This window comes from Eleutherodactylus coqui, unplaced genomic scaffold, assembly GCF_035609145.1.
Source record: "Eleutherodactylus coqui strain aEleCoq1 unplaced genomic scaffold, aEleCoq1.hap1 HAP1_SCAFFOLD_79, whole genome shotgun sequence".
Classification (NCBI taxonomy): Eukaryota; Metazoa; Chordata; class Amphibia; order Anura; family Eleutherodactylidae; genus Eleutherodactylus; species Eleutherodactylus coqui.
In genome coordinates this window covers 620,810-643,409 of record NW_027101809.1, presented here as the reverse complement: position 1 = coordinate 643,409, position 22,600 = coordinate 620,810, and the positions used below count along the sequence as shown (strand labels likewise).

General features: G+C 45.4%; 1 pseudogene; it reads right to left on the bottom strand.

Moving 5' to 3' along the window:
- Positions 1-1,388: 1,388 nt before the first annotated feature.
- Positions 1,389-1,472, bottom strand: LOC136591464 (small nucleolar RNA MBII-202; annotated as a pseudogene).
- Between the last annotated feature and the right edge of the window lie 21,128 nt (positions 1,473-22,600).

Sequence of the window (22,600 nt, the reverse complement as noted above, 5' to 3'; positions counted from 1 at the left end):
CTATACAATCCTCTGCAATCCAAGTCTGGACCCCAAGATGATACATTGTAGCAAACTGTCAGCACAGAAGATAGATTGATACTGACATTTAGGACACAGAGGATTGAGTAGACTGGATACACAGCTGTGGAAAGTATTACGTTTGTACATGCTTTTAGTCTTTGGATGTAAAGAAGAAAGATGAAACAATACCTCTGCAGCGCCACCTATTGGATGGCAGCATTCTTTTAAATGAATGCTTGACCCGTAATATATAGTTATATAAAGGGTTAAGCATTGATTTGAAGGAATGCTGCCATCCAATAGGTGACGCTGCAGAGATATTGTTCCATCTTCCTTATGTACATATTGCCCAGAGGAGCATGGATGGCCTTATGCATCTCCTCACTCACCTTTTTGGTGCTCTCTACCTAAGGAGTGATGTTACCCCTTCCGAACTGGATGTAAAGAAGAATGTTCCCCTTTACTGACAGCAAAACGATGATCTGACACAATGAGTTAGTAAACAAATTGTAGAACTTTCGTTACACAATGGTGGATCAGCCATCTGCAGCCGGCGGCTCTCCCGCTGTTCTGTAACCGCAGTGTGATGGGAGTTACATATCACAGACCACTTTATGTAGTAGTACAAGTATATTGTTAGGGTTTTATATAAATTAAGCTTCAATGATATAAAACCCTAACAATGTACTTGTACTACTACATAAAGTGGACTGTGATATGTAACTCCCATCACACTGCGGTTAAAGAACAGCAGGAGAGCCGCCGGCTGCAGATGGCTGATCCACCATGTTATTGGTGACTGCGAGTGACATTATATTTCCTGCCCACCTCTGATCTCTTTCCTTTGGGTTTCTTCGCATTTTTGATGTTTTGTAGCATGCGACATTGCGAGTCAAGAACCTTGCGGGCTTCGCGAAATGCCCGCAACTTGTGATGTTTTGCAGCCCATGTTTTCCTAAGGAGCCTTCCTCTCTGTTGCATCGTATGAAAATGTGCGGTGTGATGAACCTTTTACAGTAGGAAATCCTATTGGAAGAGCCCTAAACTAAGCCCTAGCTGCAGAAAACAAAAACACTTACATCACCTAAGAAGCGCTGTCAGCTCCACTGCATCTTCTCCCGATCCCCGACACTTGTCTTCAGGCAAGTCTTCTGGCTGGGGATTGGAAATTCCCCGCCTCCAGGAAACGCTGGCTCTGATTGGCTGAGCACCACACAGCAAATTATCTTCCTATGTATAATATGACCAAACGGACTGGGACAGAAGACCTCTTGGGAGCATTGGTTTGCGTGGAAGATGACCACTTTGCTGTCTCTGTACGTTGGTCTGCAGGGATTCTGTAGACTTGTTGCATCAATGATGATCTCTGATGAAAACAAGTGTAAGATTGACTCCAACAACCATCAGAATAAAGGATTCAAGGAGGCAGTCATCACAAAAAAGCAGAGATTCGGGACAATGTGCCATCACGCTGCTGTCAGGAGCTGCACACCAACTGTGGACAATATAAGGACCATTATCTGCTTTGCAACCAGTGATTACGACTGCGGAGAAGACAAATACATTGAAGGAGCAGAGCTGAATTCACTGAACACACCAACGTGTTGTGCGATTAAGGCTAGGGCCACGTGGCGGCACGGGTGGCAAGTTGCTGCGAGCCGCAGATCGACAAAAGTTCCAGTCTTGGTGTCTATTGTTTTGCGAGCTGCAGGTGGCAAGAATTTGTGAGATGTGCTGCAACCGCATTGGCACTAATGAGAGACTGAAGTGGAAGGGTTACACAAAGATCTTTGGTCATGTGACCCATGCTGCCGTGTAACCATAGCCTTAATATTGATAACTCGCTTGGCTCTACTACATCTCTACACAATAATCATGTTTTGAAACCTTGGAGACCATGACGACTTATTCCCTAAGAGGAAAATCCCTTAGTAGGCAGCCATATGTGTTTTCACGACCCCCAATACTATATCTGTACGCAGCCCACCGTGTGTGTATAAAGCCTAGGGCTCCAGTGGCCATCTATATCGTTAACTGCTGAGCATGCAGCAAGACGTGACAGCTCTCACCTCCCAAGTAAAGAACTTTTACACGGCTTGTCCCACAATTGGGGAGTGTAAGAAGTACAACCATCAGCCAACAAACAAGTCAACGCTCATTTGTCCGCTGATCCTTGACTTTCAACAAGCATAAAATTGCTGACTGGTCATCTGTATGTCTCCCTGTGTGAGTGGGTTTGGTACACAAAATGGCCCTGGAATAAAACTATAAAGTGGGCCCATATTGTAGCTGGGGCCAAATTAGCAGCAAGTGGGATGAACACAAGTAGGCAGGCGTCAGCAAACCGCCAGCTGCAGCACTGCTGACTGTAGGAGGGGAGAAATCTATGCGGCGTGGATAGCTCACTGCAGCAGATCTTCTACGAAGCACAGAACATGTTAGAGCTGCAGGTATATATTAAGGTGCTGCCTATTTCTACCCTTTAGGCCTCCACCACATCAATGATCATCATCGGCTGGCTTCTCTTAACCCCTTATTGTTTTCATGTCCTGGGTGTTTGGGCTTCATTCTGCAGGGCCGTGAAAACACACTGGCCCTGTAGAGCAAAGCCCTGGGGTTGGGATTGTGACAGCTTCCGCCTCTAAGCTACCGGAGGTACTGAATAAAACCACTACAAGGATTAATATAACTAATAACAATATATGACAGCCAAAAAATACCTACAGACTGTGACCACATAATACCCCTAAAGTGTTACTGAAAAAAAGTATACAAGGACCAATGTTACACCCATACTGTGGCCATAGAGAGGTAGATACCAGTTCACAGCACCAGTATAATGGATCTCGACAGGCTGTGTAAGTGATTATAGTATATTAGCTCCATTAATCACTGGTGATGTCCCCTTTAATTGGGGTGTTTCACTTTTCCTTTTCTTCTCCATCCCGCTCAGACCACAATCATGATTTCTCCTTCACACATTTGTCTCTGCAGAATTTGACAGACAACTTTAACTCTAATTTTACCTTTCCATATCTCTACACAATGCCACCATTCATGTTGCTCCAGACAGTAATAATGCCATATCTGCCACTTAGTAATTTAAGCTCCTTTTTGTGCTCATTGTAATCCCCACATAGTAGTGCCAATATTAATGCTCCCCACACAGAATTTGTTCCCCCTGTTATGCCACCACTCAGTAATAATGCCCCTCCTGGTGTCCGTTTAGTAATAATGACTCTCCCGGCCCCCTTTCAAAGGGTTTGTCTGCCCATTTTTTCACTGATGGCCTATGCTCTGTATAGATCAGTAGCAGTTGATGGACGGGGTCTGCCGCTAGGGAACCCCGTCCATCAGCCCTCTGCTCAGTATAGCAGGCCGGATGCTGTAATAAGAGCACAGGGAGGTAGTACTGGCAGAAGAGAAGCAGGAAGTGAAGCCTCAGTGTGGCTCTCACATTGATTTCAATAAATAAAGCCAGCGTTCGCACTTTCTTCCCCATCATCTTATGACAACATTTGGCCCGCTGCACTGGACAACAGGCGGGATGAATAGCTGATGGACAGCAGTAGACCCTATCTATCTACTATGGATGACTTGTCCAGAGCAAACTTCAACAGTAAAAAAATGGGCAAATAATCCCTATAAGTAATAATGCCCCTGGCCCGTATTTATTAATAATACTCCTCCTGGTGTTGTTATAGTAATAATGTCGTTTGTGTCCCTTTTGTGGTAATAAGAATGCCTATTAGCCCCCTTGCAGTGCTGCCCGTTATATACATTAAAAAAAACAACACAATTACTTACCTGCGTCCCCCTCCTCCGGCCTCTGCTGTCTGCATCTGTCTGCAAATCTCACAGTTTGGCCGCACCGAAAAACTGCAAGATTTCTGTGGGAGAGCCGCAGCTCCAATGCCTGCGGCATTTTGCCCTGGCTGCTGGCATTCCGCTGCGGCTTTTTCTCCCCATAGAGAGGAGTGAGGCTGCAGTGGGGGAAAAAAAAAAAGAATTGAGATGCTGCGGCTGTCAATTTTGCCCCGCATCTCCAGTTCGGCCCGGTTTTGCCGCAACGGATTGGCTGCCCCATGTGGACGAGATTTTTGCACAATCTCGTACAGATGGCTGGCTAATCCTGGGATTAGGTGCCGCAGGCGGACTTGTCGCACAGAATTTCCGCATGGAATTTCTATGGCAAATCCGTCTCTTGTGAACCCAGTCTTACAGCACAATTACCTCCAGGGATCACAGGTGATGTCATATCTGATTAGTGTTGTTCACTTTTGGTTTTCATCTGTAGTCGGCCCAGAACAATTTGACAATTTCTTCCAGCCATCATTTGTTTCTGCAGAATTTGCAACAGACCTCTTTAGCTCCACGCTTCCCCAACACATGCGCAACATATGCGCAAACCCCAAATTCTGCTGCCCCCTTTTAACAGTGCCAACCAGCGGCTAACCCTAATAAATAATCTCACACACTGTTCACCAGCCGCTCCTACCACAGACCACTGCATGTACCACGCTTTCTCACAGACTGCTGAAACCCCTTAGGGTTCTGTCCCCTCCACATCACACAGCACTCTCATGGTACCCCACTTATCACATAATGCAGAAAGGAACAGAACAAAAAAGGGTCTCGGCGCTCCAGCAGGAAAGACCCGATGTAATCCTCCGAATCAGCAGTAATGGTCCTTATTCCATAATAACACAGCACAACGTGTTTCGTTGCAAGAACCGCGACTTTCTCAAGTACAATGAACTTACACTTCTTTCATCTATTTAAACAACATTTAGAAACTCATATATCCATAAATATTGTTTGTGGCAAATAATAAGGATCTTGAAGGAATCTATGTGACATCTATCCTCCATGTGTTTGAGGGCGATTTAGGATGGACTATTGAAACTTCTGGCTCATCCTTACCCAAGGAAGCCTATTCTCTGAAAGGCTCTGTATATGATACATGGAGGCATACATTGGATTGGATATTTCTTAAGGTTTATAGAGAGAATCATTTGACCCCTAGAGGCTTGAGAGTGCCTATAGGGTCAGATTTCCCAGGGATGAAGAATTCTCTGGTGAATGGAGTCTAATGTTGGGCACTTTTTCATCATTAATGTTAGATAAGTCGATTGCAAAAAGAATAGACTTGTCTATTTCTGGTTTTAAATCAGTCCTAGATTTTGGGATGCACAGCAGTAGAGAAGAAATACTGTATGCTATTAACCATATGTATAGAACTGAAAAGAATATATGTATGTGTAAGATGAAAAAACTAATCCGTGATTTGAGAGATTTCAATACCAAATCTGGACTCTCTAAGGATTTTACAAAGAAAAAAGTAGAAAGTAGCCGACCTCAGAGGTCACATAGATCTAGAGATATGATTATTGAAGATCCTAATGAAAGGAGAACTTCTGCATTCTTTCCCCTGCATTTGGTTAGGGTAAACTCGGGTATATACTAATTATAATCACTCCAATAGGAATCCATACTGGAAAAGGAAAGACAAAAGGTATGATCATGTAGGAAGGACTGAGAATAATAGAGAGAATGAAAGAGAAGTAGATTATGGTAAAGATAAAAATCTAAATTTTTCCATAGAGAACAAGGTAGTAGATTTAGATTAAGACAAATAGATAAATTACCCAAAGGTAACAATAGGACAAATAGAGATAATATGACACAAACGGGGTGGAGTAACTTTAGAATATCAGAAGAACCTATAGCTAAACGTAACTTATCACAAACTGTGGACAATTCTTTATGCAATCCAGAGGTTAATTTCCATTCTATGGTTACCATTGACACCATTGTGTGTAGTACTATTATTAATGAGAGCCCTATCCCTATACCTGAAACTATAAGAAGTCCTTTAAGAACCCCCCAAAGACAAAATAGTGATTATATATATTCTACTCTGGAACTTATATCTTACCCGATAGAAAGAGCTCTTCTAAAGGGCGGCCGATATGGGAGTCTCTAAATTTTGTATAAATAGATGAAAGAAGTGTAAGTTCATTGTACTTGAGAAAGTCGCGGTTCTTGTGACGAAACGCGTTGTACTGTGTTATTATGGAATAAAGACCATTACTGCTGATTCGGAGGATTACATCGGGTCTTTCCTGCTGGAGCGCCGAGCTCCTTTTTTGTTCTGTTCCTTTCTGCATTATCCCACAGGTTGACCTTCTCGAGGAGGAGGGACGACTGGCCAGGCGGCTCTCCTGTTTTTTCAGGATATAAGGAAAGGATTTGTGGATCTTTTTGTGCATTTTTCATATGCTATAAAGGACGTGGAGGGGTCAGTGGGGGACCTAGTGTATGGTCATCACACTGACACCGGGTAAGTCCTGTTCCCTTTTCTATACATTTGGTGTGGAGATTGTTGGAGCGCTGTCCCTCATATATGGTTTCCTTCCACTTATCACATAGGATGCCCCTTCATGGCCTTCCCCCTCGTGACAAAGAACGCCACTTATGGTTTTCCTCCCTCTCATAACACATGATGGCCCTTATGGTTCTGCACTCCCCTATTTGTCTCACAGAATGCCCCTCACGGTTCGTTCTCACATAGCAGAAATAATGCAAATTTTAAACAGGGAAAAATCTGCGTAATTTCTGTGTTAAAAACCACATCACAAGTGGCGTGGCCAAACCACCATACTGCGTAGACGCACAGAGAGCGAGCTCCGCAGGAAACGGCACAAACCAGAGAATTTAGCACGCTTCCCTACACAATTACAGTTAACTTGTCCCTTACAAGCTCTCTCAGCAGAACCATCACCAGCCGGAAGCAGGCACTGCCGGCCGGAGGGAGCAAGAGGAGAGCTGGTGCAGTAACAGCTGCGGGAACCAGGCGGTGGAGTCTGATCCTGCTAACAACATGGAGACTTCTGTCTAACTGCCAGCGCAGACCGCAAACAGCGCCCCATGCTAAACAAAGAGCATCAGATACACTCCGGGGCTGAATACCTCCACACATCGCAGTCGAGCGTTCTCACCTAGGGAGAAAGAAAATACAACCATAATGAGTAAAAATCCTATCAAAGACAAGAGAACAGAAGTCGGAGGCACCAATATCAGGATCGAGGGTCCACTTGAGTCTCATGCTCCAGACGGGTGCTCATGCTCCTTTCCTTAAATGATACACAAGCAATATTACTGGAGACAAAGACCCATTAAACTACCAAGGATCGACTATCCAGCTGTATCAAGACTTAGTCCCTTTTACATTAGCTAAAAGAAGGCAAATGAGACCGCTTCTGAAAGCCCTCAGGGCCAAAAATCTACAACATGCATGGATGTTCCCATTTGGGCTAACATTTCACAAAGATGGCAAAAGCATCATCATACACACCCCGGCCGATCTGGAAAGGGCTTGGCCTATCCCGGGCCTAACACCGATCCACATTGCCTCCTGGATGTCGCTGAGAGAAAAGGAAGCCTGCCCAAAAACAGTAATGGAGACGCCTTGGAAGGAGATATCTTGCTCCAAATCTCCCAAAAAATAGGAGATCAGCCTGTCTTGTATTCGACACCACATGCCACTTGAAGCTCCTCAACCTTCCACCCATACTGGCGACGGGGCATCATTACCATCTTTACTGCAGGACCTGATCTTTAACAAGACTTCCCAAGGATAGCAACGTTGCTGTCAACTTTTATTGTCATGGGGGAATAAAGAACATTTTCTACTTTGCTAAACTTGGATGCTGCCGCCTCTTCTTGCTCTTTGGAATACGTCTTGGGAATAAGTTCAGATCCCTAGCGGCCCTTGCAATCAGTAAGTCCTACCACTGATGTGGACAAAAGTGACGCTGTTGGTACTCTGTTACTATTGATTATATATAACAGTCCTCATCATAATATTTCTTGTTTACGTTTTATATTTGAATGACCACTGCTATGTCATACTGGAGTTTATCTTATGTACTTTGCTGTCTGCTTTGATCTCAACTAATTGAAGGGATGTTGCCTGGATCTGGCCTCCCCCTTATACGCATTATAGGTCAATGGATCAATCTGCTAGTACTATTCTAGTAGTTATGTTCATAGTTTGTTTATGGTTGGCAGACACACGACCCTTGCGCGTATGATTGCCATAGATGGTTTAAGCGTGCGGAGGTGGGGCTGAATACCACCCCCCCTGCACTCCCCAGCCCTTGCTGGTATGCCCTGCCCCTGTGGCCGAGATGCACCTAGTCTCTCTTCCCTCAATATCAATCGTTAAACTTCTAAGTACACTTGACCTGCTTAATACAATAGATTAGAATAAATACAGCATTACTAACAATAAAATACAATAAAAGTGTCTTAAGTTAGGGTAGTGGCTGGTTGCATCAAGCTGGTGCGCACCACCATGGTTCCAACTTTAACCCATCGTTCTGACTGTGTTACTGTGAGTAAACGTTGCAGTCCGTCAGACTTTTAAAATTGTCTCGAGTTTATAACGGTTTTACCCTTCTTCCCCGTTTAACCCCCAACTAAACCCCTGATTTCCTGAAGAGAGGTAAGCAGGCTGGGCTGTCCCAGCCCGACATACTCATCCGACTCATCCTACGCCGGCGCTAGTCTTCACCTGAAAACTAAAATGATAAATGGACTTACCGTCACAGCCATAAACACTAAAGGTCTAAATACCCCACAAAAACGAAGCCGAGCAATATGCCTCCTAAAGAAGCTAAAAACGTCTATTGTGTTTCTCCAGGAAACCCTCTGGAATGCAACGGCCCTTTGTTAGGTGGTATTTTAGCAACCACCCTACCAGCGCAGCTAAAGGGGGTGGCTGTAGCGCTGCACTCCTCCGTCCCATCTGTATTAGATGGCCATCTGTCTGATAAAGGGGATAAAGGCTTTTCTTAAAAGGCAAAATTTTAACAGAAACTGTCACATTGGTAAACCTAGATGTCCCGAACAAAAATCAGGTGGCCCGGCTTACAGACGCCCTGAAGAAACTTTCACTCTTTGCAGAAGGCAAAATAGTAGCAGGTTCAGACCTTAATCTCACCCTAAACCTCATATTGGACTCTTCCTTGGAGAAGTCTCAGAACTTACAAGAAGCATGTAGAAAACTCCATAAAATGCTGCAGAACCTACAGCTCTCTGATGGTTGGAGACAGAGGCGTAACTTAAAGCTCCTGGGCCCCAATGCAAAATGTGTAGCAGGGCCCCTAATTATAATGTTTTATTAATAGTACTGGGCTACCTATATGGAGAACAGAGGCCTTATGGGCCCCCTAAGGCTCCTGGGCTCGGGTGCAACCGCATCCCCTGCACCCACTATAGTTACGCCCCTGGTTGGAGAACATCAAACCCTTTAGATAGGGACTTCTCTTTATATTCCCCCCCGTACACGATACATACCACAGAATAGACTACATTCTTATTTCCTTTTCATTGATTTAGCAAATTAAAAAATCTACTATGGGAAACTTAACGGTCCCTGACCATGTCCGGTTACAGTCCACAAGGCCTGGAGCTGGAGGCTGAACAAGTCTCTTCTAGACAATCAAAAAGCAATTAAAAACATAACAAACCAACTAAAAAACTTTTAAGGAAAACACACAGACTCCAGATAAACACCCATTAGTGTGGGGAACGCACAATGCATGTATCAGGGGCATATTCATAGCTATAGGAGCCGCACAGAAAAAACAAAAAAACAAGCAGAAAGAAGTCATTCTGACTGAAATCTCTCATTTAGAACAGCTGTCGAAACAAAAAAAGGTGAAATTAACTGAATTAAGAGAAAAGCTTAAAGATATTTTAAACAGTAGATTTACAAAATCTCTTCTGTACTACAAACACCAACTTCATGTACGCGGTAACAAAGGAGGTCGGCTTATGTCCTCCTTAATAAAGGAAGCTAGAGGAAAAACACATATCCCAGAAATAAATGACCCGATGGGAAAGACCCACAAGGAAACGACGATGATAGCTCAAATCTTCAAAGCTGAACAACTTGACCTCACAAGACACTTGGAAGAAATGAAAGACAAAAAACTGGAGTATGTTGGCTTTGCTTGATCTCCCTTTGAGTCACGATGAGGCGGCCTCTCTGGCCTCTCCAATCTCCCTGGAAGAGTCAACATCCATACTAAATAGCTTCCCACTACACAAGAGTCCGGGACCGGAGGGACTTCCCTTAGCACATTACTAAAAATTCCAGGAAACAATCCTTCCATATCTGGCTCTGTCACTTAATGCTTTGCTGCAATGTGCGCAGCTACCCAGACAGGGGTCAGAAACGCTATCTTTTCTCCTTAGGGAGAGCACTCAGACAGAGAGTGAGGAGACTCAAAAGGCCATTCATGCTCCTCTGGGTAATATGCAAATAAGGGAGATGGAATAATACCTCCACAGATTCCTACCGTACACTGATGAAGGGCAGACACCCTGAAACAGCTCTATGTACATCGAGTCTGGCTTTGTTTTGAATTCCCAGTCATTGTTACAAGGCTTGTATAAAGAGTCTAACTTTGGCTTGAAGGAATGCTGGCTACTCAGACAAACACAGGAAGCCTTCATCACCCTCATACACAAAGAAGGGAAAGATTCGCTCCTATGTGGAAGTTATAGACCCATTTCCCTCTTAAATTTAGGCATCAAAATATGAGCGAAACTCCTCTCAAGGCAGATTAACATCTTCATACCCAAATGGATTAACGATGAACAATTGGGTTTCCTCACTGGTAGAAAGGAAAAAAGATAACTCTGCACAGCTCCTTCATGTAATAAGATACGCACAAAACAACAAAATCCCACTAATCTTACTGAAATTGATGCTGAAAAAGCGTTCAATAGAGTAGATTGGAACTTCATGCGGTCAGTCCTGGAAAAATTCAGATTCCCACCATCTCTAATTAAAGCCATTTTTACATTATACTCCAACCCCTACGCTAAAATGAACGACTCCTTTTCACCTCCCTTCTCCATCACTAAAGGAACACGTCAACGATGCCCTCTTTCCCCGACCCGATTCATCCTCTCATTAGAAATTCTTCTCCAACTACTACGGCGGAGTAGGGGTATTGAGGGAATTAGTCTAAATCACCTTTCGCTTAACTTGGAGGCCTTTGTGGATAACACTTTATTCTAACTAACTCAGAACAAGGCCTTCTGAATCTCAATAGCATTCTACAAACCTATGGCTCTGTGTCACATTTCAAAGTAAATATCTCAAAGTCAACTGCGCTCAACATAACTCTACCCCCAGATACTGCAAAAAAAAACGTCAAACATCAACTTAATACACCTGGGGTGAAACTTGCATTGACTACTTGGGGATCAAGATTGCTAAAAATGTAGCACACCTTTATGACAAAAATTTTCCACCCCTCCTCAAAGAAATAGCCTCACTTTTACAAATTTATAATCTACCGATGCTCTTCTGGTTTGAGAAGATCCTTCTACAAACCTACATGGTCCCCAAAATTCTTCATAAATTACAAATGCTCCCGATATATCTCCCAGAATCCCAAGTCAAGCTTTTCTAGGTTCACATGGAAGCATAAAAGACCGTGTATAGCTCACCGTCTCCTGACAGAGTGGGAGAATAAACTTACCCGATGTGTCCCAATATTATAAGTCAATCCAGCCAATCAGATTGATGGAATTAACTATTTCTTCGCAAAATTGAATCGTAAGTCATTTAGCTCAAGCCTCTTATGGAACATCCCTGCTCAGGGACCTATGGCTCCCATCACAAAAAAAAAATTCAGAAAGTCATCCTTTGATCTCCTTTGGGAGGAGCATGCGAGGTCTGGGATGCCCTTCGAGGGGAGTTTGCCCCACATCCGTCACCTGCTGCCCCTCTGATCTTAATACTGGACTACTTAGGATTAAAACTGGACGATCATTCAAAACAACTGAGGCATAGCAGAGTATTAGAAGAATTTGAAAAAAAAAATTATGCAAGTCCCCTAAAGGGACAAAAAAAATTGTAAAAAAAAAAAAATAATAATAAAAACACCACAACCCCACCTTTCTCCCTTTACTTTGTAAAAAATAAAGAATTAAAAATAAAATTACACATATGGTATTCTTGCATTCGAATGACCCAAACTGGGTGGGTGCTGTGTCCCCCAATGAACAAGACGAAAAAGAGATTTCACGCTAAGTTATTACAAAAATCTCGTTTTCTCGTCTGTATCATTGGGGGACACAGCAAAGACCTTGGGACCTTTTAGTACCCAAGGTGGGGGGGGGGGATATAAGAAGGCGCAGGTGTAAAGCAGCGTATCAGCGCTTAAACTGCTACTAGCGTTAATGGATGCCTAGGCATCCAGCATGCTCAGAGAAGGAGCATGAAGGGGCCTGAGTAAGGGTCCCATCCATTCTCCGGGAGGAAAAAAAGACTCCTGTTAAGGAGCTTCCGACGAGGCACCCGCCGCCCGAGTAATATGAGCCGTAACACGGCCTGCGAGTGTAACTTTCCTGGCACTGTAACCCTGTACTGCCACGAAGCAGAGCCATTGCAAGTAGTCCACCTTGGAAAAGCAGGAATCCACTTGGAGTTGCCAGGATTACCAGCAGTGAGCCAGCGCGACTGAAGAATGCTACCTGAAAGAGTTACTCTTGCGTAGTCAGACCGAGCCCCCTTGCCACCAGAGCATTCCTTGGGACGCAGCACTACAGAGAAAGGTGCCCACCGAATACTTCACTGAAGTGGATCCCAATACCATCGGCAGTGAGAGAATATACAGGTTGATAACGACAGTCTCCTGATGACAACCTTCGGTACAAATAGACATCCAAAACAGAGCTGTGGAGCCATCAGCTCCAAAACTTCAGGCAGTTGGGTGCCTTCCAACAGTCGACCTAGTTGTCGATATACCCCAGGTTGTCAATATCACCTTCACAGTCCTGCCACGAGGAAGCAAGCGGGTCGATTCCAGATGCCAATAAAGAAGTCACTCGTTGCAATTTACAACGGCTTTCCGTGTTGACCAAGGCTGGAAGGCTTGCGGCGTGAAGGTCCCAGTTCAATTATCTTGAAGAAGTCGTATACGCAGCGGACTACCCCCAGAATGTGGGAGGATCCAGGACTGATCTCTGGCCCCAGGACGCATAGCTGAAGCGCAGCATGACCCTGATGCTGGGTAACCCAACAACCCCCGTTCGTGATGGCGACTGATAGCTGAAAAGCCAAAAGAGACCTGCCTGAAGAGATCCTTCAGCTCCGTGATCCTGAGACAACATCCACAGCATCCACTTTCAGCATGAAACCATAGACTTTCGAAAACGTCTATCCTTTGGAATGGTTTCATTGCAACCGCCTGACTCCACTAGGCACCAAAGGATTAGCTGCCTAGCAGCAAGGCTACAAGGGTACACTGGTATGGGACTCTCGCTGGTCCCTTTTAGGAAACAGCAGCAGTAGAGAGGGACGAACCCTAAGAATTTACAGACAGTACCGACATAGACTGTTTCACAGTCTCCTGCAAGCAATACTGCAGGGAGAACAATGCAGGAGGATCGCAGCGTGCTTCTGGATCTGTCCGCCTGAACTCCACTGACCGTGGTAACTTAACTATACGATTCGTCTCACAAAGGAATAGGATGAACTAGTTTTGCTGAGGATCAGCTCCCTAAACCTGATCCGCAATTAGAGACTGCTCTGGTTCCAAGTACTCCTTACGGCCACCATCTCTCCGTCGGCAATATAGGAAAAAACCTGACCTGTTCTGCACCCATCAGGGTCAGCAAGAGACTCTGTCTCAACCGGTATCTTGCCTGTAGTCCAGACGACAAGCTACCCACGTCCGTACGGACACGGCTGATAGAACTAGCAGTCCAGGTTCCTAGAAACACAAGATGTCTTGTAGTTCCGAGACTGCCCGAGAGGGAGCGGACTCACAGTGGGTCGGCATGGAAAAGAGCTGACTGGAGGGGCGCCCGATAGACATACCTATAACCCCCATCTCCCTTTCGGAGTTGGGACCCAGAAACACCACTAGATGCCAACAAGTCTGGACTGTGTGGAAAAACAAGATGCTCTCTGGCTGCACGTCACTCTCGTCTGTGGGGGGAGCAATATAGTAATAATAATAATCTTTATTTGTATTGCGCCAACATATTCCGCAGCACTTACATAGACAGGGGGAATACAAAGAGACAAAAGTACAAAAGTTACAGAACCATGGTTGCATAGTAATCAGTTGATGGAGACAGTAGGGGTGAGGGTCCTGCTCCAACGAGCTTACATACTACTAGTAAAGGGGGGATACAGAAGGTAAAGGGCTGGACATGTGCACAGTATGGCGGGGTGGAGAGTGAGGGATGCTATACACAGACAATGGTCAGACATTTAGCCGTGTGACGGCAGAATCGTTATGACTGCAGGAGCGGTTTATGACGCCTAGCAGGGATTGCAGTCAGTAGGTCAGGGAGCATGTTATCAGGTGGCGTACAGAGGAGTTTGTTTAGGGAATGCGGTATGCCTCCCTGAACAGGTACGTTTTTAGAGCATACTTGAAGTTTTTCGAGTCCTGGATTGCCCGGGTAGCCTTTGATAGTGCGTTCCAGAGGACTGGTGCTGCTTTGGAGAAGTCTTGGAGGCGGGAGTGAGAAGTTCGAATTAGAGGGATGCACAGTCTAGTTTCGTTAGCAGAGCGGAAAGCCCAGGCTGGTTGATGGATTAAGATGAGGGAGGCAATATAGGGGGAAGCTGTGCTGTGGAGGGCTTTGTGGATGAAGGTAGTAAGGTTAAATTGAAATCTGTATTTAACGGGCAGCCAGTGCAGTGACCGGCACAGGGCAGAGGCATCTCAGTAGCGGCTGGACAAGAATATGAGCCTGGCTGCTGCATTCAGGGTGGATTGGAGGGGCTAGAGTCTGGTGCAAGGGAGGCCGATCAGCAACGAGTTGCAATAATCAAGCCGAGAGTGGATGAGGGCGACAATAAGCGCTTTTAGCGTGTCCACAGTGAGAAAAGAGCGGATTCTTGTGATGTTCCTGAGGTGCAGTTGACATGTTCGGGCGAGAGATTGGATTTAGGGGGTAAATGAGAGATCGGCGTCGAATATGACCCCAAGGCAGCGGGCATGCTGTCTGGGAGTTATGGTGGCGCCACACACTGAGATAGAGATGTCAGGATGAGGTCGGTTAGTGGAGGGTGGAAACACCAGTAAGTCAGTTTTAGAGAGGTTTAGTTTTAGGAAGAGAGAGGATATGGTGTTAGAGACAGCAGACAGACAGTTGGTGATGTTTTGGAGGAAAGGTGCAGAGATAGCTGGGTGTCGTCAGCATACAGGTGGTATTGGAGGCCAAATCTCCTGATGGTTTGTCCAATAGGGGCTGTGTAGATAGAGAAAAGGAGGGGGCCGAGGACCCAGCCTTGTCCTTTAGGCCGATGGAGCGAAGCATACTGAGTAGGAGTTTGTAGTCGACAGTGTCAAATGCTGCGGAGAGGTTGAGGAGGATCAGTAGGGAGTAATCGCCCCCGATTTGGCTGTCAGTAGGTATACTGCTTCAGCCTGCGGCTCTCCTGTAATCGGAGGTCGCCCTAAAGTTGCCTGCAGGGAGCTGCAGGTGGTCATCTCAGGGGGGCTAGCCGTTAGGTAAATGCCCGTTGCACGAGCTTACCCGCTGCAGAGCAGAGATGAGGAGCGATGAGTCCAGAGACTCCCTGTGGAAGAGATCGCATACTGTCGTCCGTAAGACGAGATCTTCTCTGTTGGATGTACATCTCGTATGTAGCGAGAGCGCACTTGGTATGTGACTCTGGCCGTCCCCATGTTATCCTGGATACATACTGTGGTATGCCTGGCTGCAGGAAACTGCAGGAAGGGCAACAGGGGAGGAGGTGCTGGGCGCATATGGAGTGGTCAGCATAGCCATGAACAACCGCAGCATACAGGCGAAACGGGCCGTACAGTAGCAATACACACCAGTCGGCGTGAGAGCTGCCTCTGGTCACAGCGCTCAGCCAATCAGAGGCAGCCCATTCAGCTGAATACTACTGAAAGGAGTTCAGAAGAGCCGGCTGGATGCGGCTGAGCCAAGGCAGCTGCAAAAAGGTAAGTATAGATTTTTTAACTGTTTTTTAGGTTTGTTTTCAGGGAAGGGCTTATATTTGAAGCCCTTTCCCCAAAATTAATACAGCGCTTGCCGGCAGTCCATTGCCATACAGCCGGCTCCATTGAATTCAATGGGAGAGCATCGTTCTCCTCTGTCACAGCTGTGGCAGAGGATAGCAGGCAGCGCTCTTTTTGAGCGTAAAAAAGCCCGTGTGACCAAGTCCTTTGGGCGGATAAACATTGCTAGCAGCATTTTTTTCTGCCATGCCGCTGGTTTCCGTCACATGAATTTTTGAGCGCATCCGTTATGCGCACAAAAAAATCGTGTGAAAAACGCCCGTGTGACTGGGCCCTCAATGTACAAAAATAACAAAACATAAAAAACTGTATAAACTTGTTATCACCGGAATCGTGCTGACTCAGAGAATAATGTTATCACATGATTTATTCTGCACGCTGATCGCCGTAAAACTGAAAACCAAAAATCAAATGGCAGAATTTCCTTTTTTGTTCCCAATCCCCCCACAAATTTTTTTACAAACGTTATGCAATACATTATATATACCCAAAAATCATGCCATAAAAGAGTTCCCTCCCTTATCACACAGTATGACCCTAATAGTTCTCCCCCCCTTACTTATCACACAGGATGCCTCTTTATCATTCTCCAGTCCACTCCTTACTTGGAATGTAACTGTTGCCACCACCCACCTCTCATCCCACTTTATGGCGCTCCGCCTTCCCTCATGCTACCCTGCTACTGCAGTGTCTGGAGCTGGCAAGGCATCCTCTCTTTTGCTATGGCTGAGTTATGCGAGCGCTGTGCCATGATTGAACCTAACAAGTCATTGCAGAGCGCAGACTAATGAGGAACACAATGAAAGTAAATTCTTTGACTGACTGCACTATGACCAGATCCTTGGCGCGGCGCGGGTACCTTCAGCTGCTTGGTGATAAGACAGTGCTTCATCATCGGCCCGGCTCAGTCTTTGATGTTCTGAGTGGAGGAAATCAAAAAAAGGCAGGAGACTGAGTTGTGATGAGAAGTGGGCGCTATCTATCAACAAGCAGGAGAAGCCGCCCATACTGAGGACCTGATCATAACGTTGAACTATGTGGTCATTGAGTATTAGTATGCGACACCTACTACTACACCACTGTATGACTATATACCGGCTGTACATATATAATTATATACAGAAAATACCTAGGTTACACCAGTATGGTCCATATCGCTTCCCGCATACTGCAACCCCGGGCTGTTATCTGTATGGAAGTTGTGACATCTTCAAGTTCTGGGCCTTACTGTCTCACGCTGTAGCTAAGCGCCCGACTTCTCTACTAGTTCCTCCTGCACTGAAAATGCACTGCTGAAGGATGATTCGGGTGCTTAGCAGTAATAGACTGGAGTTGGGTGGTCGAATGCTGGGGGGGGGGGCGGGGGGGGGGGGCTTTCCCCTCGGTGCTGCGCTACAGTGGCAAGGAACATAAAAGGCTTGAAAAAGACATGTAGTCGAAACGTTGCCGGATGATAATAACCTAGCACATTGTACATGAGACGAGCGACCGACAGCCATCACAGTGAGGACAGTAATAGGAGCAATCATCGCTTAGTGAATGGTGGCCGAGTGGGAGGGGACCACTCCGACCCATCTGCCTCCATCTACAGTATACAGGCGGTTGTTCATAGATGAAAGACTGCCTGTTCACATGGCCAATGCAGCGGCAGACCAACAATGATTTCTTGGCCTGCATGAAAGATACGATCAGTGATTTATGGCTGATTGGTCTTTCACTGCACAATTATACTGCAAACTGCTTGATCTAATGAGCAGTTAGCAGGATTATGATGCCATGTAAAAGGGCCTTTAGTTGACTGAAGATAACAGACATTAAGGCTGGTTTCACACAGGCGACAAAATCATGCGGGATATGTGTGGTACAAGACGCAGAAATATGAACTCCATTCATTTGAATGGGGGAATACACATGAGCGATGTTTTCCTGCATAGCACCGCGATGAGATGCTATGAGAGAAACACATCGCAGCATGTTCTATCTTCCTGCTATATCTCCCTCTGCTTGCAATGGGGGTGATGGCAGCAGCGCCGGCCCCATTGAGATCAATAGGACAACTCTGAAGTGGCAGGGAATCCCTTCATCCTTGTGGGGAAATCCCTTTAAGCACGTTGGGGGTGAAGGGATTACCCGCGAGGATGAAGGAATCCCCTGCTGCTACTGTGACAGAGGATTGCAGAGTTCTCTCTCCCATTGCTTTATAATGGGGCAGGCGCTGCTGCCGCACCTAGGATGCAGTTTCGGAGCAGCCACGCTGCGGACTTACTTCAGATGTGTAAAATTTAGCCATTAGTAATTTTGCTATATATGTACACTGTGTCCTTTGTCAGTTACCCCTTAGGAAGCCCTCCCAATGTGAGCTGGTGATATACGAGGGGTTTCTCTACCTCTATCCCCCTTCTTTGACTACATCTATTGCAGACATTGCTTCTCCGTAGATTCTATAGACTTTTTGCTGATATGTCCTCTGGCATTGTGCACTGCTGCTAGTTTTGTGGTTCTCTCTCCCCCTCTTGATGATATATGATGTTATACATAAAATATATAGTATGTTAGGCTGAATGAAGACCATGTCCCTCTAGTTCAGTCTGTTTCATCCCCCCCCCCCCTCCCTTTTGGTCAAAAAAGGCAAAAAAAAAAAACAGCCATTTAGCTCACTTAGAGGAAAAAATGTCCTTCCTGACTCCATGAATTATCGTGTCCGTAAGTGGACATATATAGAGATATACTGGAGGGGTTTGTGGCTTCTTCTGCATCTGGTTACTGATGATATACTGATACAATTGCAGCTATCATACATCCAGACTGTGGATGTGGACACCCAGAACGTGTGTGCGCCAACTACAAGAAGATCTATTGAGGCACCTTGTAAAGAGACATTATCATTAATCACCATATCTATACAAGAGTCCCGGCCTGGATTTCAGGTATCCCCATGTCATATGGGGGAAATGGCGACATAACAGGAAATCTGCCAAACAAGGACACCACCGCAAAGCAGATTATTACAGGTGTTCATCTCTATGAGAAGCTTAATATGGTGGACGGATTGAAGTTTTTGTACAATGAAATGATGTTGTAGAAAATAATAGTAAATGGCAGAAAGAAAGACAACCTGTATGTATGTGAATGTCGCCCCCAAATATCACCCCCCACCAAGTCCTAGACGGCTTCAGCACACGGATATGACGAGCTCCCATTTTACTAATAAAGATTGTCATTAGTTTGAGGAAAACAGTGATAATATTCCTGTAAATGTCCTTCCTCCCATCTCAGGACCGGCGGACATACGCTTTCAAACTTATCATGGTTGGCTGTGATTGGTCAGTTACTGATCACATGACTGCTGCCATGGTTACAGTCAGGGCAATTGTGTTGTCACGGCAGTGGGCAGTTGAGAGTGTTGGAGACTGGCGATGGAGAAGGAGGCGATGTCTGCTGGACCAGGGCAGAGCGATTTTATGGAGCAAATTCGGAGGGAGAAAGGAGAGAAAAGACCAAGACGTGTCTTGGACTCAGAGATGGCTTCAACCAAAGGCCAAAGGAGGAAGAAGAGGAAGACAACATCAAGGGCCATGAAGTCCATCGTTCCACCGACTGATTCGGTGAAGAAAGGCCTCAGAGGGAAGCAGAAACCCAAGAAGAGGCATCTGGATTCTTCAGAGGAAGAAAAGGATCCACCTGTAAAGATACAGAAAGAAGACCCGGGAGGCTCAGGTACCGCTGGAGGTCTGGGAAGCGTTCACATGTGGCAGATATTGGTGCAGATGCGCTACAAAATATGTGTCCAAATCCATGTAAACGGTACAGATTGTGAGGCGGATTTTGGCATGAGGTTTGACACAGATTTTGGTGTGGTTTTCGGCACCAAATCTGCTGGTTGTGAACGCACCCTCAGGGTCCCACACACTGTACCCGCCATGTCTGAGGATTTATATGTTGTCTGCCAGGGAGAAAGAGGGGAAAGTGATACAAATGTTACATTGTATTATACTGTATTTATGTACATTGTATTATACTGTATTTATGTACATTGTATTATACTGTATTTATGTACACTGTATTATGGAAAATACCAGATATTACTGTGATTTATTAATCTGCTGCTGAAATGTACAGTTTTTGGTCAGTTGTCTTCTTCCAGTTCATGTTTAGATGACGTGTTTTTATGGTGTGTTCACACGTTGCGGATTAGCTGCGGATTTTCTTGCAGATCTGCCGCAGAATTCACCCATGCGATTTGAAGGCAATTAAAAGGATGAAATCTGCTGCAGATCCACACAGAAATCTGTGACAAAATCTTCACCAAATCAGCGACTTGTGAACGCAGCCTTACTGTGGGTATAAGGAAATGTGTATATCCATCCGTTGCTCCCCAACAGAGGTGATCACAGCGCCATCGCCGCCCGCCCACTGTGCTACTGGATACAACATGACAGCCACAGAGATTAGTGGAGTTTACAGACAAGTGATGACCCCGCTGTAAGTGCGGCAGAGGTCTGTGAATACCTCCACTAAGGAGCAATAGCAGAATACAGGCGGCCATTCGCCAAAACAACTACATGAACTCAAAAGACTGTAAAAATGAGAAAATGCGTCATTACTATAAATACAACATTTGTAAGGCTTTTCTTATTTTAGTATTCTCCTACAGATAGGAGTATTACTACTACTGTTACTTTTACAGGGGTTGTTTAGTTGCAAAATATTGATGGGCCTATCTGCAGAAAAGGCTACGAATTACAGATTAATGGGCTCCACCACCTGGGATCTCCACCAATCAGCTGTTTTTTTGAGCCGATGTGCACATGCATTTAGCAAGTTTCTGCAAAAAGCAGACAGCTACGTTCCCACTGCAGTGGCTGGACTTAGTATTACAGGCAAAGCTGCTATTTAATTTAATGGCAACTTAGCCACTGAAGTGGTAACGGAGCTGTCTGCTACCTCCAGAATTCAGCTCCGTGTATGAGTGAACTGACACAGAAGACAGCTGACCGGTAGAGATTTTGGGCAGCGGATCCCTGCTGATCTGCTATCCTGCAAATGGGTCTATCAATAGTTTGCAACTGGACAATTCCTTTAAGCACTGCGTCCAGGATTCATATCTACCGCCATGTGTTCATATAGATTGTGAGCCCCCACGGGGACAAAGTCCAATGTAAATGATAACTGTGTACAGCGCTGTGGAGTATGTATGTGCTATACAAATGAGTGAAATAAATACAACCATTTACTCCGGTGTGTTTTATCTAAAGTGCCCTTAATTTATGGACGTTAGTAATGTATGTTAAACAACAGCCTCCTCTGTCTGCTGGTCTGCCACAAAGGAAATCTATGTCTATAAGCTACATGATTGGTAATATATGGCATCAAACACAGGAGAGACTACAAGAACTACATTAACCCCTTGGCTTCTACCCATCACCCATTGCTTCGTTCTCCACCATACCGTCCCTTTTACCATTAATCTGTTTTTTGCTGTTAGTCAGGCAAACCCTCATTAAGACGATAGCTATCACTCCCAACTTCCCCATACATGTACACACTCGGCAGAGAGTGGAGGAGTTTCCATTGGGGAGAAGAAGAACTTTGGGCCCTTATATGTGGAACGATTATTGTTCAGATTGTCGCTGGATCGTGGTAACCTGAAGATAATCGTTCGCTGTAAATGCTGCCGGCGACTGAACGACAAGCGATAATTCATTCGTTTATTGTTCGGTATTTGTAGGTATAAAAACTAACTGCAATCGGCCCGTGGAAACAGGCAGCTGCTCATCTATGAATGACTGTCTGTTTACTGTCAGTGGAGGGGGATGGAAGCGATCGCCGGCCTGCTCCGCCTTCAGTCACTAAGCCATCATCACTCCTGTGTAAAAGCAAAGGAACAATTATTGCTGGGACGACTATAAGGACGCTTCATCACCTGAAAATTATCCCATGTAGAAGTACCATAGGCTGCTGCCAAACACCACTGGCAAGGCTTATCTCCAATGGGAACATACAACAACGGAAACAAGATTACTGTATAAATACAGTACCAGAACCAAGCTCATTGTATAGATGTCATAACAGAACTAATCTTACTCCATAAATACAAGACCAGAAGCAAGCTTATTATATAGACATTACCAGCACCAAACCTACTATATAGACACAGTACCAGAACCGAGCTTACTACATAGATACAATAACAGAAGTAAGCTTACTAAATAAATACCATACAAGAACCAAGATTATTACCTAGACCAGGGTTTCCCAAAGTGTGCTCCGCAGAGCCCCAAGAGCTTCTTAGCAGCTCCGATGGAGGGTCTAGGTCCCCGCTATACTCACCCCTGGAGCAGTGTCTGGGTAGACTGTACAGAGTAAATCAGCATGCAGGACCTGAAGTCGGCGTAGCAACACGTATCAATGAGCCGTCTCCGGTCATGTGATCCGTGTTGCTATGCCGACCACAGGTCCTGCATGCTGATTTCCTTAGTACAGGCTGTCGAGACACCGCT